General features: G+C 47.5%; 1 protein-coding gene across 1 annotated transcript in view; it reads right to left on the reverse strand.

The window, feature by feature from the left end:
* PSMD7 (proteasome 26S subunit, non-ATPase 7) overlaps positions 1-16,065 on the reverse strand; it is a 718,833-nt gene that overhangs the window by 558,343 nt on the left and 144,425 nt on the right. The gene's annotated exons all lie outside the window — the stretch shown is intronic.

The raw sequence follows: 16,065 nt of genomic DNA on the forward strand, positions 1-16,065 counted from the left end.
GCAATACAATGGCCAATCCACTTAGAAATAGTTTGTTTTGAAACAGGTTTTCCTTGTGAACCCAAGGCAAAAGAAATGAATAACTGTTGAGACTGCCTGAACCCTTTAGTTCTGCTCAAATAATAACGTAACTGCCTGTGAATATCCAAAGAGTGCAAAATTTTTTCCCCTTTATTTTGGGGATCAGCATAAAAAGTAGGCAAATGAATAGATTGGTTTAAGGCCACATTTGAAACAACTTTAGGCATAAAAGTACGGTTAGTACGCAGGGATACCCTATCCTTATGAAATATCAGGAAGGGTTCAACTGCCATTAGAGCCTGTAATTCACATACCCTTCTAGCAGACGTAATGGCTAACAAAAAAGCAGTCTTCCAAGACAAAAACTTCAACTCAGATGTAGCTGCAGGTTCAAAAGGAGGTAAAGTGAGTTTTTCCAACACAAAATTGAGATCCCAGGAAGGAGTACGAGCTCTACGTGGGGGTCTTATGTTCTTTGCCCCTCTAAGAAATTGCTTAAACAAAGGGTGAGAGAATAATGGTGGGTCACAGTCATAGTGAGCAGAAATGGCTGCAGCATGAACTTTTACAGAGGAGAAAGATAAACCCTTGTCTAATAATTCTGTAAGATACTGAAGTGAAACACTCAAATTAGGCACTGAAACATCAAAGCTCTTTGCTTTGCTCCAAAGAAAAAATCTCCTCCATTTATCAGCATAAACTTTCCTTGTACTAGGCCGTCTGGCCTCCAAAATGACATTCAAAACTTGTTGAGGAAGCTGAGACCCCCCAGGGTCTAGAACAGAATACGCCAGGCTGTCAGATGCAGGGACTGTATCCTGACATTGAGGAAATGATTGCTTGCCTTTGACAAAAGATGTGGAATTGATGGCAAAGGCCAAGGAGGCTCCCGTACTAAACTCCTCAGCAGAGGGTACCAGTGCTGACATGGCCAATCTGGAGCTATTAGAATCATGCAGGGCTTGTCCTGTCTGACCTTCAATAGCACCTTGGGAAGGAGAGGCAGAGGAGGAAAGGCATAGATTAGATGTGAAGGTTGTTCCAACTGAATGATAGAGCATCCACTTTCCAAGCTTTTGGGTGAAACATCTTTGTGCAAAACTTTGGCAGTTGGAAATTTAGTGGAGAAGCAAACAGATCTATGTCTGGAGTCCCCCAAGCCACTGTCAACTGTTGAAATACATGAGGATCCAATTTCCACTCGTGGGGATCCACCATCTGTCTGCTCAAAACATCTGCTAAGGAGTTCTGTGCTCCTGGCAGAAACCTTGCCTGAAGAGTGAGGTGCAAACTGAGAGCAGTCTCCCACAAAATCATAGCTTGTCTGCAAAGAGGGTACGAATGGGTTCCCCCTTGCTTGTTGATGTACCACATGACTGTTGTGTTGTCTGTTTGAATCGACACCTGTCCTGGTTGAAGTAGATCCTTGAAAGCCATCAGTGCAAATTGGACTGCTAACATCTCCTTCATGTTGATATGCAAATGTTGTAGTCTGGGAGGCCACGTGTCTTGAACCCATTTCCCATTGAAGTGTGCACCCCAAGCCATGTCTGAGGCATCTGTCATTAAGATCTGACTTGCATCTGGTCGGGTCACAGAGAGTCCCTTGTTTAGGTGACATTCCTGAGCCCACCACAAAAATTCCCTTTGGATGCAAGGTATTATCTGAATGACAGTGTCCAAATCGTGGCAGTGTTGAGTCCATACACTTTTGAGATACCATTGTAGCTTCCTCATATGCAGTTTGGCATTGGGAAGTACCAGAATACAAGATGCCACGAACCCCAAGGCCTGAAGGACTGTCCTTGCAGTCAGCCTGGACAGTAGAGATAATTGCTGGAAGTAAAGGGGAAGATTTCTTTGTTTGTCCGGGGTCAAAAACGCCATCTGAAAGGCTGTATTCAGTCTCACACCCAGAAAGCACATGTCCTGAGAGGGTACTAGACTGGAATTTGTTTCGTTCACAGAATACCCTAGGCACCTTAACACTGCCATAACATACTGTAGCTGGTGAAGTAACTTGACTTTGTCTTGAGCAAGAATCAAGCAATCGTCCAAATAAGGATACATTTGTATTCCCTTTAATCTTAAGAAGGCTATCACCGGAGCCAGGACCTTTGTGAACACCCTGGGCGCAGTAGATAAGCCAAAGGGCAATGCAGAGAACTGATAATGAAAAGTACCAGCCCGAAAACGCAGGAACCTCCTGCAGCTGGGCCTGATAGGAATGTGAAGATAAGCCTCTTTGAGATCCAGAGTTACCATCCAGTGATCTTTGCCTAGCAGAGGTAGAAGCTGCTGCAAAGTTAACATCTTGAATTTTGGAATGTCCAGGTATGTGTTGAGAATAGACAAATCCAGAATTGGCCTCCAAGTGTTTCCTTTCTTTGGTACAAGAAACAGGCGAGAATAAAATCCTAGGCCTACTTCTGACTGAGGGACCCCCTGGATAGCCCCCATTTTTAAAAGTAAAGAAATCTGCTTGTGAGCCTCCAACCTTTGCTGAGGAGGAACGTCTGGCATGCCTTTGAAAGGAGGCAAGGTGTGAAAATAAAACTTGTAGCCTTGATCTATAATGTCCAACACCCATTTGTCCTGGGTGACTAAAAGCCAATTTTGCTTGAAAAGTGCCAACTTTCCTCCCAGAGGAGCTGCCAGACAGGAGGGATCTGGCAGCTGAAGATACAGGTCATTGGGTCTGTTTACGAAAAGGCTGACCCCTGCCCTCACCTGAAGATTGCGCAGGGGAACTCCACGTCCTAGGTCTGAAAGAACCCTGAGCATGAGCTCTGCCCCTACCACATCTAGATCTACCCCTAGACTGAAAATCAGAAGAAGGATAAGCCCATCCCTTTGCAGGCCAATTTCTGCTAAACTTAGGGGACTGCACCTGTAAAAATTCCTTAACTGTCTGCATGGACTTAGCTTTGTCTTCCATTTTCTTCAAAACCGACTCCACAGGAGAACCAAACAGAACTTCAGATTGGAGGGGAGCATCCAAAATTCGAGCTTTAACATGCTCTGACAAATTCTGATCCTTAAGCCAGGCGTGCCTACGAATAACTGAACCAGTGGCAGCCACCCTGGAAGAAGCCTGAAGAGCATCAAAACCACACTGCAAAGAATGCTTACCCACCTGATCAGAGGCATGGACTAAATCCTGCAATTCCTTACACTCTATACCCTCTGCCAAAGCATCTACCTTAGATTTTAACTGACTTAAGAGAAAATTCTGGTACTTCAGCATATGAAACTGGAAATTCAAAGCCCTCATCGCTAGAGTGGAGGAGGTATACACTTTTTTACCCCACCTATCCAAAGCTCTAGAATCTTTATCCAGAGGAACTGGATTCTTTACAACAGAAGCCCTGACACCCTTAGGTCCCTGGCTAATAGTTTCCGGGTCAGCTCTTGGGCTCTTATACAAATATTTATGAGCCTCTGGCACTCTGTAATACCTGTCTGGCTTGACAGGGGCAGGAGGTAAAGAATCAGGATTAAGGGAAGCTTCAGAGAAAACATCCTGAACAACATCCAAAACAGGGGGAATAGCCAAGGGCCTATGCTGTGGTAAAAACAAAAATTCCCTAAGCCTCTTTCGAGAATCTGAGAAATCCTGACCTTCCCACTTAAAATGCTCCCTCATGGAATGCAGGGTTTCAGAAAAGGAAAAATCCTCAGGAGGGGAAGCAGAAGGACAGGAATCCTCTGCATCTGAATCAGAATAAGGAGGAAAATCCTGAATGTCCTCAGCCGAAGACTCAGAGTAATCTGAGGAATGCTCCAATCCTTCCACCTCTGGCTCCACCCTAGGCCTCTTATCCGGAGGGGGCATAGAACCTCTGATTAAAGTAATCAAATCCTCTGCCATTTTCAGCATATACTTTTTAGGTACAGAACCTGCAGAACTAGGGCTAACGCCAGTGGTAGACAAACCAGGCCTGGCTTTGGAAGGTGCCTTAGAGACAGAAGTAGAAGGCCTAACAACCTTATGCAAAGAAGGGACTACAGAGACTTGAGAGGCCCCCTCAGCCTGACCTGACTCCTGAGAGGCCACTTCCTGCAAAATTAAAGGCTCCCCCTGAGATTCAGCTGAAACCTCGGCTGGATCCACAGATTCCACCGTAGTTTCCAAAGAACCGGCGTCCGTAACGGACGACTCATCCTGCTTGGACTTCAACGATTTTTCTTTACACTTCTTAGCGGTAGCGGGCGTCGGAGGATCCGACGGCATATTGTAGTTACACCGCTTACCGAAAACAAGTCTAGCACAATCTAACCTGTGTTTAATGGTGCGCTTATTAAATCTAGCACAAAAGCGACACCCGACTACGTCGTGCTCAGGCCCCAAGCAAGGAATACAGAGAGAGTGGTAATCCCTATGAGGTATCTGTTTCCCACAAGAAATACAATTATTTACTTTTTCTGACATCCGGTTTAACTGAGGCAAGAAAAGACAAAATATTCCCAACGGGGTACTTAGCCCAACTTGGTCTTCGGTCTGAAACTCAGAATACGAAAATTTCAGAACGCCGAACGGCACTTGCAAACGCTGCTTCTGCTTCGGACCATGCGGCAAGAAAGACTGAGGATATGGCGTCGGTCATACGCTTTAGTACCACGGTGTACTGACGTCAGATCTGAGCGACCATGACCGACCCCAGCCTAACACTTTGGTATTCGGGCCGACCGAGGACAGCGGACTACCCACAGGTTATGACTGCAGCAATGTGAGACGAAGAACATCAATGAAGCCAGAAATTCCAAGACCTGCGGAACTGGGGCCGTAAGAGGATCAATGCCTCACTGCTGGGCCCAACAAACAAACTTTTTCCATTTGCTGGAATACAGCTTAACGGTGGACGGCTTGTGGGAAGAGGACAAGATGTGCATCACTTCTGAAGAAAGAGAGAGATCTCTAACTAAGGATGGAAGTGGAGTAACCAAGCAGCCAGTCGCAACGAATGGGGGGACGGATGAGAGTGTCCCGACTGATGAGACAACAGGTCCGGCACTGGGTCCAGAATCCAGGGACCCTGTACTGCATACTTCTGAAGGAATGGGAACCAAACCTGATGGGGCCAATGTGGGGCGACCAAAATCATGTGGCACCCGACATGAAGAGCCTTCTGAATCACCCTCGGGAGAAGGGGAATCTGGGGGAAGGCATATAGCAGACCCGGGGGCCAATTGTGGGCTAGAGCATCCCTAAGAGACTGCCCCTGAGAGGGAGTCAGAGTGAAGAACTCTCTGCACTTCGCATTGTTGGGGCTGGCGAACAAGTCGCAACAAGGGAGACCCCATTTGGCGAAGATCTACGCAGCCACTCTGTTGTTGAGGGACCACTCGTGGGGCAACAGGAGAGTCCTGCTGAGCCTGTCTGCAATCACACTGGCTTTTCCCGGAATGTGCGTGGCTACTAAGAAACGTCGAGAGGCTATGGCCCAGTGCCATACTCTCATGGCCTCCCTGCAAAGGGGGTAGGACCTGGTTCCGCCCTGCTTGTTTATGTGCCAAACTACCAACATGTTGTCGGATAGAATCGCAATAGTACCTTGGGGGAGAGCAAGATGAAGTGCTTGTAAAACCAGAAGCACCGCTCTCATTTCCAGGATATTGATGTGAAGGTGCGCTTCATAATCCTGCCAAGTGCCTTGGACAGACCTGTCCAGATAATGACCCCCCCCCCCACCCTATCTGGGAGGCGTCCGTGGTCACTGTGGCAACAGGGGGCTGAAGGGCGAAAGGAAGCCCCCGGTCCAGGTTGGACCGACATAGCCACCAACGGAGGTCCTGATGACAACTGTCCATAATCAGAACCGGGTGGTTCAGGGGAAGTTCTTGGTACGACCATTGAACCGATAATAGCCATTGCAGCACCCGCATGTGCAGCCTGGCTAACGGTACTAAGAGGATAGTTGCAGCCATCGTGCCCAATAACTGAAGAATCTGACTGGCAGGAACTCGAGATTTGGGTAACAAAATTAGAACCTATGACTGTAGAACCTGAATTCTTTCTGATGGCAAAAATGCCCGGATCCTTTTTGTGTCCAACTCTGCACCTATAAAGGTGACACGCTGAGATGGCCGCAGCACAGATTTTTTCCAATTGAAAATGATTCCCAGCGAGAGACCCAAAGTTACTGTGGCCATCAGCGCTCGAATCAGTAGATGCTTGGAGGTGGCAGTGAGGAGCCAGTCGTCAAGATAGGGAAACACTTGGAATCCTAGACTTCTCAAGTGAGCCGTCACCACTGCCAGACACTTGGTAAACACCCTGGGGGGCTGTGGTGAGACCAAAGGGCAGTGCACGAAACTGGAAATGACTGGTTCCTAGGCGGAAGCGTAAATGACTCCTGGACTCTTGACGTATCAAAATGTGATGGTAAGCATCCTTGAGGTCTATGGAGCACATCCAGACATCCTTCTTCAATAACGGGAGAATGGACTGAAGGGTGACCATCCGGAACTTGGACTTCTTTACAAAACGATTTAAAGAGCTTAGGTCCAAAATGGGCCTTATGTCCCCTGTCTTTTTTGGCACCAAAAATAATCTTGAGTAGGTTCCTCATCCGATCTGGTCGGCGGGGACAGGCTGGCTGACCCCTTTGCTTAGCAGCTTTGAAACTTCTACGGCTGCTAGATCCCGTTGACTGGGTGGCACGTCTGGGATTCTCCTTGTAGGAGGAGGGGGCTTGAAAAAGAGGATGAGGTAGCCTCAGGTTACAATGCGAAGCACCCACTGATCCTTGGTTATAGATTCCCAAGCCTGTGGGTGTTTCGCAAAACGACCACCGAATGGCTCTGGAGAAGCACAGCCGGGCCACATCCTAGGGATGTTGAGGGTAGGAGGAACCACGAAAGGAGTCACGGTCTCCCACGTTACGGGGGCCTCTGCCACCTCTAGGGCGGCGTCTTCCTGAATCCCCCCCCCTGCCTCTGGAAGGGGGATCACTCGGTGGAGTAGAGAAGAACTTTTGGGATTTCTTGAACCACATTTTCCCTCCTCTCTGGGCCTTGGGATAAGGTCTAGAGGGAGCGGAAAAATGGGCCCCAACGGCAGTCAAGGTCTTGCCCTCCTGCTCGCACTGAGTAAGTGTGTCCTTCACCTTGGGTCCAAACAAAGAAGACCCATCGAAGGGGGCGTCGGCAAAGGAAGACTTAAAGGCCTCCGCGAGTGGACACAAGCGTAACGAGGCTTGTCTCCTAAGAGCCACTCCTGTGCCCGCTGCTCTACTCGCCCCTTCGGTTGCATAGGAAATGAGCCTCATGGACGAGTTAACAATAGAAGATAGGGTAGTCATCTGGGCGCCTACAGTCTGTGCTAACGCCTCAGGAAGGTTACCCACAAGAGACTCTCATAACTCCTTGAGGAGGTCCCTTTGGAGCCTTGTAAAATGACAGAGATAGTTCAGCGACCGCAGGGTAAAGGTCGCTGAAGAAAGGCTACGCTTCCCGTACCTATCCATGCTCCTAGAGTCCTTGTTAGGAGGATGAATAGACGTTGAAGCCTCTGCCACGTCCTGCTGAGTGGCAGATGCCACCACCATAGCATCAACTGCAATGCCCTTAGTGAGGAATTCCTTCTGGGGAGGGGCCGAAAGAAACTTATTAGGCCTGGCAGGCACCGGTTCCGCTGTATCAGGATGTTCCCACACCCTCCAAAAGATTAGATCTAATAACTCGTCGAAGGGTGGAGACACCCAGGAGGAGGAGGGCTGGGCCCCGAAGGCCTTGAGGAAGACTGACTCCTCAGCGGTAGGGGCTTTGGATTGCCAATCGCCTCTCTGTCTCAAGATCTCAAGGATATCCGAGAAGGAGACATAGGTTCATAGGTTCATAGGTTCATACTAGGCTATCTGCCCGAGGGCATTTACAAGCCTAGCCCATAGTTTTGTGGCTTACGCCACCCCTTTAGTATGGGGAACTATACCCATTATTTTGCTGTGCCTCTGTTGAGCAGTGACACTGAGGTAATCCCTGGGGTATATCTGCGATCTCCCATCCATTGGTCAAGATTTCTCTTGAACAAGGCCAGCGAGGTGCTCTGCCTCACATATACCGGGATTTTATTCCACAGCATGGGGAGTCTTTGGGTGATGAATCTATCCCTCCAGCACGTCCTATTAATAGCCGTGTCGAGGTTTAAGTCTCCCGCCCTTGTGGCTCTGATGGATCTAGATTTTTTGAGGAGAAGCATATTCATCAAATCTGGGTTTGACATGGCCTTGTATGTTAGGCAAAGGTCACCTCTGAGCAAGCGGTAAGCGACTGAATAGAGCTGGAGTTTTTTCAGTCGGGCAGCATAGGACAGATGTTTGAGACCCTTTATCCTTTTGGTGAGGAACTTTTGTGGCCTCTCCAGCTGCTGCAAGTGTCGGGTCAGATACATTCCGAATGGGGCATTGTACTCAATCATTGGTCTGATGAGTGATGAGTATAGGGAGACTATGACCTCCGAGGACGATTTAGGGGACCCCTCCGCATCATCTAGGTCAGTATCTGAAGTGACGGATTCATCTTGGGAATCAACGTGCTTCCTCTTACACAGTTTCTTCCTTGGGGGTTCATCCGAAGCAGATTCAGAAGACCCCCCCGGAAGAAGGGAACCCTCTAAGGGGGTATACTCAGGCCCCGGGGCCCCACTGTCATGGGAAAGAATGTCTCCAGAGGCACCAGTACCCAAAGCTTGGGACGGTGAGGTAGAAAACTGCTGAACCGGCAAGGTCATGGCCAGCGCACTCCTCATGGCCTCAAAAGCAGAACCTCCAGACTCTGCAGAGGGCACTTGCTGAGAGACCACGGCGGTACCGGGAATACCTGCGGCCGACGCTCTGAGGGGAAGACTGGGCATCGAAGAGGCGAGCTCCACAGTGTTGCCCTCGGCCCCCGCCGAGGAAGACCCGGTACCAAACCCTGACACCGAGGACAGGGTAGGAATGAAGGTCGGAGCAGAGAAACTCCGAGGGGGTCCCTGCTCCGACTAGACGATTCCGCTGCGTTCTACCTGCACCGACTCCAACGGCTTCAAGGGGGTCGGAGGAGGAATCAAATGCATGGAATGTGGAATCGGCTCCGAAGCCGGGTGGGCTGGAGCCGAGATCATTTTGGTAAAACCTGGGGACTGGAACAGCCTCTGGATAACCTTATCCAAATCCGAATCCGACAACTTAGAGGATTTGGAGGAAACAGACTGGGGCCGAGAAGACTTCTGCCTCGGCTCCGATAAAGCAGGGGATCGGCTCCGAAAGGGTTCCATTACTATCGGACCCGAGACCGGAACCGTTTGTAACAGTGTCGGCGCCGAAGGAGGCTCCGGGGCCGAGGGGGAAGAGTCTAAGCTGCACACCTCCAACGGCTCCAAGACCAAAGGAGCCGAAGTAGGTGATTGGCCTCTCAATGCACTAACCTGCGGCTCCGACACCAATGGAGCCGAGGGAAGAAGCACCGAGGCAGACCCTTCAGCCATCGGCTCCGAAGCCACTGGAGCAGAGGAAGAAGAAGTCGATCCATGTTTCTTAACTGTCGGGTCCGACGGACTGGTCGGAACCGACGATCTCTTCTTTTTAGAAGCTGGAGATGAAGCCAACGCTTCCTCAAATGAAGGCTTAATCAGACCCCTAAGAATCAGCTTGTTTTTTCTTTCCTGGAGAACCCTGGAAGAAAAAGCGCGACACACACTGCAAGTATCCTGTAGATGTTTAGGCCCTAAACAGTACACGCAGATAGCATGGCTGTCTGTAATAGACATTTTAAAATTACATTTTGCACACTTTTTGAACCCTGATTTCTGCTCCTTAGACATTTTGAGCACAGTAGAAAAACAGGTAACAGATAGAAAACACAGGTAGACTAATATATGGGCTAAAGCCCTCTAACTTAAACGGGCTTAGCCCAAAAACTATTTCAGTCACACAACAAGAAAAAAATAGATAAACACACAATAAGGGCAAAGGCCCTCTAACTCAAACGGGCCTTGCCCAGTACACTAGAAGCGCGAAAAAAAATAAAATCTGACTTTACACAAAAACTGACCACAAACGCGCACAAAGCTGTTAAAACAGCTGTTTGTTTAAACGCTGACAGAAACCCTAGCCAAAAAGACCAAAAGGTCAAGAAAATACACTTAGCTCCAGCCAAGTCGAGACCACGTCCGGCTTGAAAAGCGGCAAACGGGATCTGGGGAAGCAGGCGTGGTGCATTCTGGGATAAGGGGTAGCCCAGCCAATGAGAGACTTCGTTCTAGTGTATAGTGGCCGAGTCAGAGCCGACGGATCGGCTCCGAACCCATCAGTTATGAATGTAGGCGAAATAGGATCCCATTACATCCAAGCTTATGCTATTCTCAACCATGCCAATCTCACAGGATTTAGTTATATTCTCCAAGAACAAGACAAAAATAGAAATCATGCTAATTACTAGGGATCATCACAGACAACAAATTCTCCTTCAAACAACACATACTTAGTGCAATAAAAAAAAAAAAAAAAAACACACACACTAAACTTGGTACATTATATAGACACAAACTTTACATGGATAAACCCACTAAAAAGACACTCGCCAATAGCCTCTTTCTCCCATCCCTCTTTTACAGAGCCCACATCTTTACCAATCTCCACCAATCTCTCAAAAAGAAACTCCAAGCATGCTACCACAAAAAGTACAGTTTTGTACCTACCATAAATGTAGATGTTCGAAGATCCACATTGCTGCAGTCCTTACACTTGGGTAGTCCGCTGTCCTCGGTCGGCCCGAATATCAAAGTATTAGGCTGAAGTCGGTCATGGCGCTTAAGACTGACATCAGGACGTCAGGGTACAAATGCGCATGACCGACGTCATATCCTCAGTCTTTTCTTGCCCCAGATGTCAGAAGACCCTAAACAGAAAGGTCAAAACCAAAAGACAGCCAAAAACAACCAACCACCCTTGTACTAACCATATGTACAATATATACAATATTCACAAAATGTACAACCCACACCACACAACCGCCTCCAACTACAGAGGGGAAGGAGGGAGGGTAAATTGGACTGCAGCAATGTGGATCTTCGAACATCTACATTTATGGTAGGTACAAAACTGTACTATGTTCTTCATCTCACATTGCTGCAGTCCTTACACTTGGGTAGAATCCCAAAGCAGAGATAAGGGAGGATGGCAAACTTATAAAGCAGTAGGAGCTGCCAAAATGCCCTGTAAAATTGCAGTGGCAAAACCAGCCCTCGATTTAGAGTAAAGTGGAAGGTGATAATGCTTAGAGAAAGTATGCACTGAACTCCAAGCAGCTGCCTCCAAAATATCTTTAGTTGCCACCCCCCTTAAAAAAGCTGTAGAAGTGGCAGTAGCCCTAGTGGAATGAGGCCTAATCCCAGCTGGAATCTCCTTACCATAATGGGAATAACAGAAAGCAATACAAAACCCAATCCACTTAGAAATAGTTTGTTTTGACACAGGCTTGCCCTGAGAACCCAAAGCAAAAGAAACAAATAACTGCTGAGACTGCCTGAACCCTTTAGTTCTGCTCAAATAATATCGCAACTGCCTGTGTATATCCAAAGTGTGCAAAATCTTCTCCCCTTTATTTTGGGGGTTTGCATAAAAAGTAGGCAAATGAATAGCTTGGTTTAAAGCCACACTAGAAACCACTTTAGGCATAAAGGAAGGATTAGTACGCAAAGATACCCTATCCTTATGGAAAATTAAGAAAGGCTCAACTGCCATAAGGGCCTGTAATTCAGAAACCCTTCTCGAGAGGTAATGGCTAACAAAAAAGCAGTCTTCCATGATAAATATTTCAAGTCAGCAGTAGCTGCAGGCTCAAAAGGTTGTAGAGTGAGTTTCTCCAACACAAAATTGAGATCCCAAGCAGGAGTAGGAGCTCTCGTGGGGTCTTATATTCTTTGCCCCTCTAAGGAATTGCTTAAACAAAGGATGAGAAAACAATGGCGGGTCACAGTCATAGTGAGCAGAAATTGCTGCAGCATGAACCTTAATAGAAGAGAAGGACAAACCTTTGTCCAGTAACTCAGTAAGATATCGAAGAGCCACACTTAAATTAGGCTTAGAAACATCAAATGCCTTTGCTGCACTCCAAAATAAAAATCTCTTCCATTTATCTGCGTACACTTTCCTTGTACTAGGCCTTCTGGCTTCCAAAATAACATTCAAAACTTGCTGTGGAAGCTGAGACCCTCCAGGGTTTAAAACAGAATATGCCAGGCTGTCAGGTGAAGAGAGTGAAGTTTGACATTGAGTAAATGACTGTTCTCCTGAGACAGCAGGTGTGGAATCGAAGGTAAAGGCCATGGAGGCTCCGTACCAGACTTCTCAGTAGTGGGTACCAGTGCTGTCGAGGCCAATCTGGAGCTATTAAAATCATCTTTGGCTTGTCCTGTCTGACCTTCAGAAGTACCTTTGGGAGGAGAGGCAGAGGTGGAAAGGCATACACATGAAGATTGCTCCAATTGAATGAAAGAGCATCCACTTTCCAAGCTGTGGGATGAAACCTTTTTGTGCAAAACTTTAGCAGCTGGTAGTTTAGTGGAGAAGCGAACAGATCTATGTCTGGAGTTCCCCATGACACTGTCAATTTCTGAAATACATGAGGATCCAATTTCCACTCGTGGGGATCCATAATTTGTCTGCTCAACACATCTGCTAAGGAGTTCTGTGCTCCCGGCAGAAACCTTGCCTGAAGATTTAGCTGTAAACTGAGAGCAGTCTCCCACAAAATCATTGCTTGTCTGCATAGAGGATAAGAATGTGTTCCCCTTGCTTGTTGATGTACCACATGACAGTTGTGTTGTCTGTTAGAATCAACACCTGCCCTGGAAGAAGTAAATCCTTGAAAGCTATTAATGCAAATTGGACTGCTAACATCTCCTTCAAGTTGATATGTAGATGTAGAAGTCTGGCAGGCCACGTGTCTTGTATCCACTTTCCATTTAGATGAGCTCCCCAAGCTTTGTCTGAGGCATCTGTCGTTAGAATCTGACTCGCCTCTGGCCGGGTCACAGAGAGTCCCTTGTTTAGGTGACATTCCTGAGCCCACCACAAAAATTCCTTTTGAATGCAAGGTATTATCTGAATGACAGTGTCCATATCTTGGCAGTGCTGTGTCCATACATTTTGAGATACCATTGTAGCTTCCTCATATGCAGTTTGGCATTGGGAAGCACCAGAATACAAGATGCCATGAACCCCAAGGCTTGAAGGACTGTCCTTGCAGTCAGCCTGGACTGATGAGACAATTGATGGAAGTAAAGAGAAAGATTCTGTTGTTTGTCCGGGGTCAAAAAGGCCATCTGGGATGCTGTATTCAGTCTCACACCCAGAAAGCACATGTCCTGAGAGGGTACTAGACTGGACTTTATTTCGTTCACAGAATACCCCAGGCATCTTAGCACTGCTATCACATAGTGTAAATGATGAAGAAGTTCGTCCTTTCCTTGAGCCAGAATCAGGCAATCGTCCAAATAAGGATAGATCTGTATTCCTTTTAGCCTGAAGAAAGCTATCACTGGAGCCAGAACCTTCGTGAACACTCTGGGTGCAGTAGATAAGCCAAAGGGCAATGCAGAGAACTGATAATGAGAAGTCCCAGCCCGGAACGCAGATACTTCCTGCAACTTAGCCTGATAGGAACATGAAGGTAAGCCTCCTTGAGATCCAGAGTCATCATCCAGTGATCTTTGCCCAGCAGAGGTAAAAGCTGTTGTAACGTCAACATTTTGAACTTGGGAATGTCCAGATAAGTGTTGAGGATAGATAAATCCAAAATTGGTCTCCACGTGTTCCCCTTCTTTGGTACTAGGAACAGGCGAGAATAAAATCCTAGGCCCACTTCTGGCAGAGGGACCGGTTGTATGGCCCCTATTTGGAGCAGCAGAGAAATTTGTTTGTGAGCCTCTAGTCTTTGCTGAGGAGGAACGTCCGGCATGCCTTTGAAAGGAGGCAAGGTATGGAAATAAAACCTGTAACCTTGGTGTATGATATCCAATACCCATCTGTCTTGGGTAATCAAATTCCAATTTTCCTTGAAAAGTGCCAACCTTCCTCCCAAAGGTGCTGCCAGGCAAGAAGGATCTGGCAGCTGAAAAGGTAGGTCATTGGGCCTGTTTACGAAAGGACTGGCCCCTGCCCTCACCTGAAGATTGTGCAGGAGAACTCCCTGTTCTAGGTCTGAAGGAGCTCTGAGCTCTGCCCCTACCACGTCTAGATCTACCCCTAGACTGTGAATCATAAGAAGAACGTCCACCCCTTAGCAGGCCAATTCCTACTAAACTTGGAGGCTGGACTTGCAAAAAATCTTTAACAGTCTGCATAGACTTAGCCTTGTCTTCCATTTTCTTTAAGACTGACTCCACAGGTGAACCAAACAACACATCAGACTGTAAAGGAGCATCCAAAATCCTAGCCTTAACATGTTCAGACAAATTCTGATCCCTCAGCCAGGCGTGCCTCGAAGAACTGACCCAGTGGCAGCCACCCTAGACGAGGCCTGTACAGCATCAAAACCACATTGTAAAGAATGCTTACCCACCTGTTCAGAGACATGTACCAAATCTTGTAGTTCCTTACACTCAATGCCTTCCGCCAGAGCATCAACCTTAGATTTCAGTTGAGAAAGAAGATAGTTTTGAAATTTCAACATGTGAAACTGGCAATTCAAAGCCCTCATAGCTAAGGTGGAAGAAGTATAGACTTTCTTTCCCCATCTATCCAAAGCTCTGGCCTCTTTATCTGGAGGAACCGGACTTTTTTAGAACAGAGGCCTTGACACCCTTAGGTCCCTGACTAACAGTTTCTGGGTCCGCTCTAGGACTCTTATAAAGGTATTTATGAGTCTCAGGCACCCTATAATACCTATCCGGTTTAACAGGAGCAGGAGGCAAAGAATCAGGATTAAGTGAAGCCTCCGCAAACACATCCTCCACAACATCCAGAACAGGAGGTATAGCCAAAGGCCTATGCTGGGGTAAAAGCAGAAATTCCCTAAGCCTTTTCCTGGAATCAGAGAAGTCCTGACCTTCCCACTTAAAATGTTCCCTCATGGAATGAAGAGTCTCTGAAAAAGAAAAATCCTCTGGAGGAGAAGCAGAAGGAGTGGAATCATCCGCATCAGAATCAGAATAAGGAGAGTACTCCTGCAAGTCTTCAGTCAAGACTCTGAAACATCTGAAGCCTGCTCAAAACTCCCCAACTCTGGTTCCACCCTAGGCCTCTTATCTGGAGGGGGCAAAGAACCTCTAATCAAAGTAATTAAATCTTCTGCCATTTTAAGCATGTGCTTCTTGGGCACAGATCCTGAAGAACTAGGAGTGACCCCAACAGAAGCTAAACCTGGCCTGCCCCTGGGAGAAGCCTTAGAAACAGAAGAAGAGGGCCTAACCACCCTATGAAGGGAGGGGAGTACAGTAACCTGAGAAGCCCCTTCAGCCTGACCTGCCTCCTGAGAGGCCACATCCTGCAATATCAAAGTCTCCCCCTGGGACTCCAAAGAAGCCTCCGGCGGAACCACCGGTTCCACTGACGCCTCTACAGAACCGGCGTCCGGTACGGACGACTCTTCTAGCCTGGGCTTAGCTGCCTTGTCCTTGCGCTTCTTCGAAGAAGCGGGCGTCGGAGCATCCGACGGCATCTTATAATTGCACCGCTTCCCAAAGACCAACCTGGCACAATCTAACCTTCGCTTAATAGTGCGCTTATTGAACCTAGCACAAAAGCGACACCCAACAACGTCGTGCTCAGGCCCCAAACAAGGAATACACAAAGTATGATAATCTCTATGCGGTATCTGTTTCCCACAAGAAATACAGTTATTCACTTTTTCTGACATCCGGTAAACCACTGAGGCAAGAAAAAACTAAAATATTCCCCAACGGGGTACTTAGCCAACTTTGACTCTGTCTGAAACTCCGAATTCGAAAAATTTCAGAACGCCGAACGGCACTTGCAACGCTGCTTCTGCATCGGACCATGCGGCAAAAAAGACTGAGGATATGACGTCGGTCATGCGCATTTGTACCCTGATGTCCTG

Source organism: Protopterus annectens, chromosome 8.part1, assembly GCF_019279795.1.
Source record: "Protopterus annectens isolate FY-2018-M chromosome 8.part1, PAN1.0, whole genome shotgun sequence".
In the NCBI taxonomy this organism is placed as follows: Eukaryota; Metazoa; Chordata; order Ceratodontiformes; family Protopteridae; genus Protopterus; species Protopterus annectens.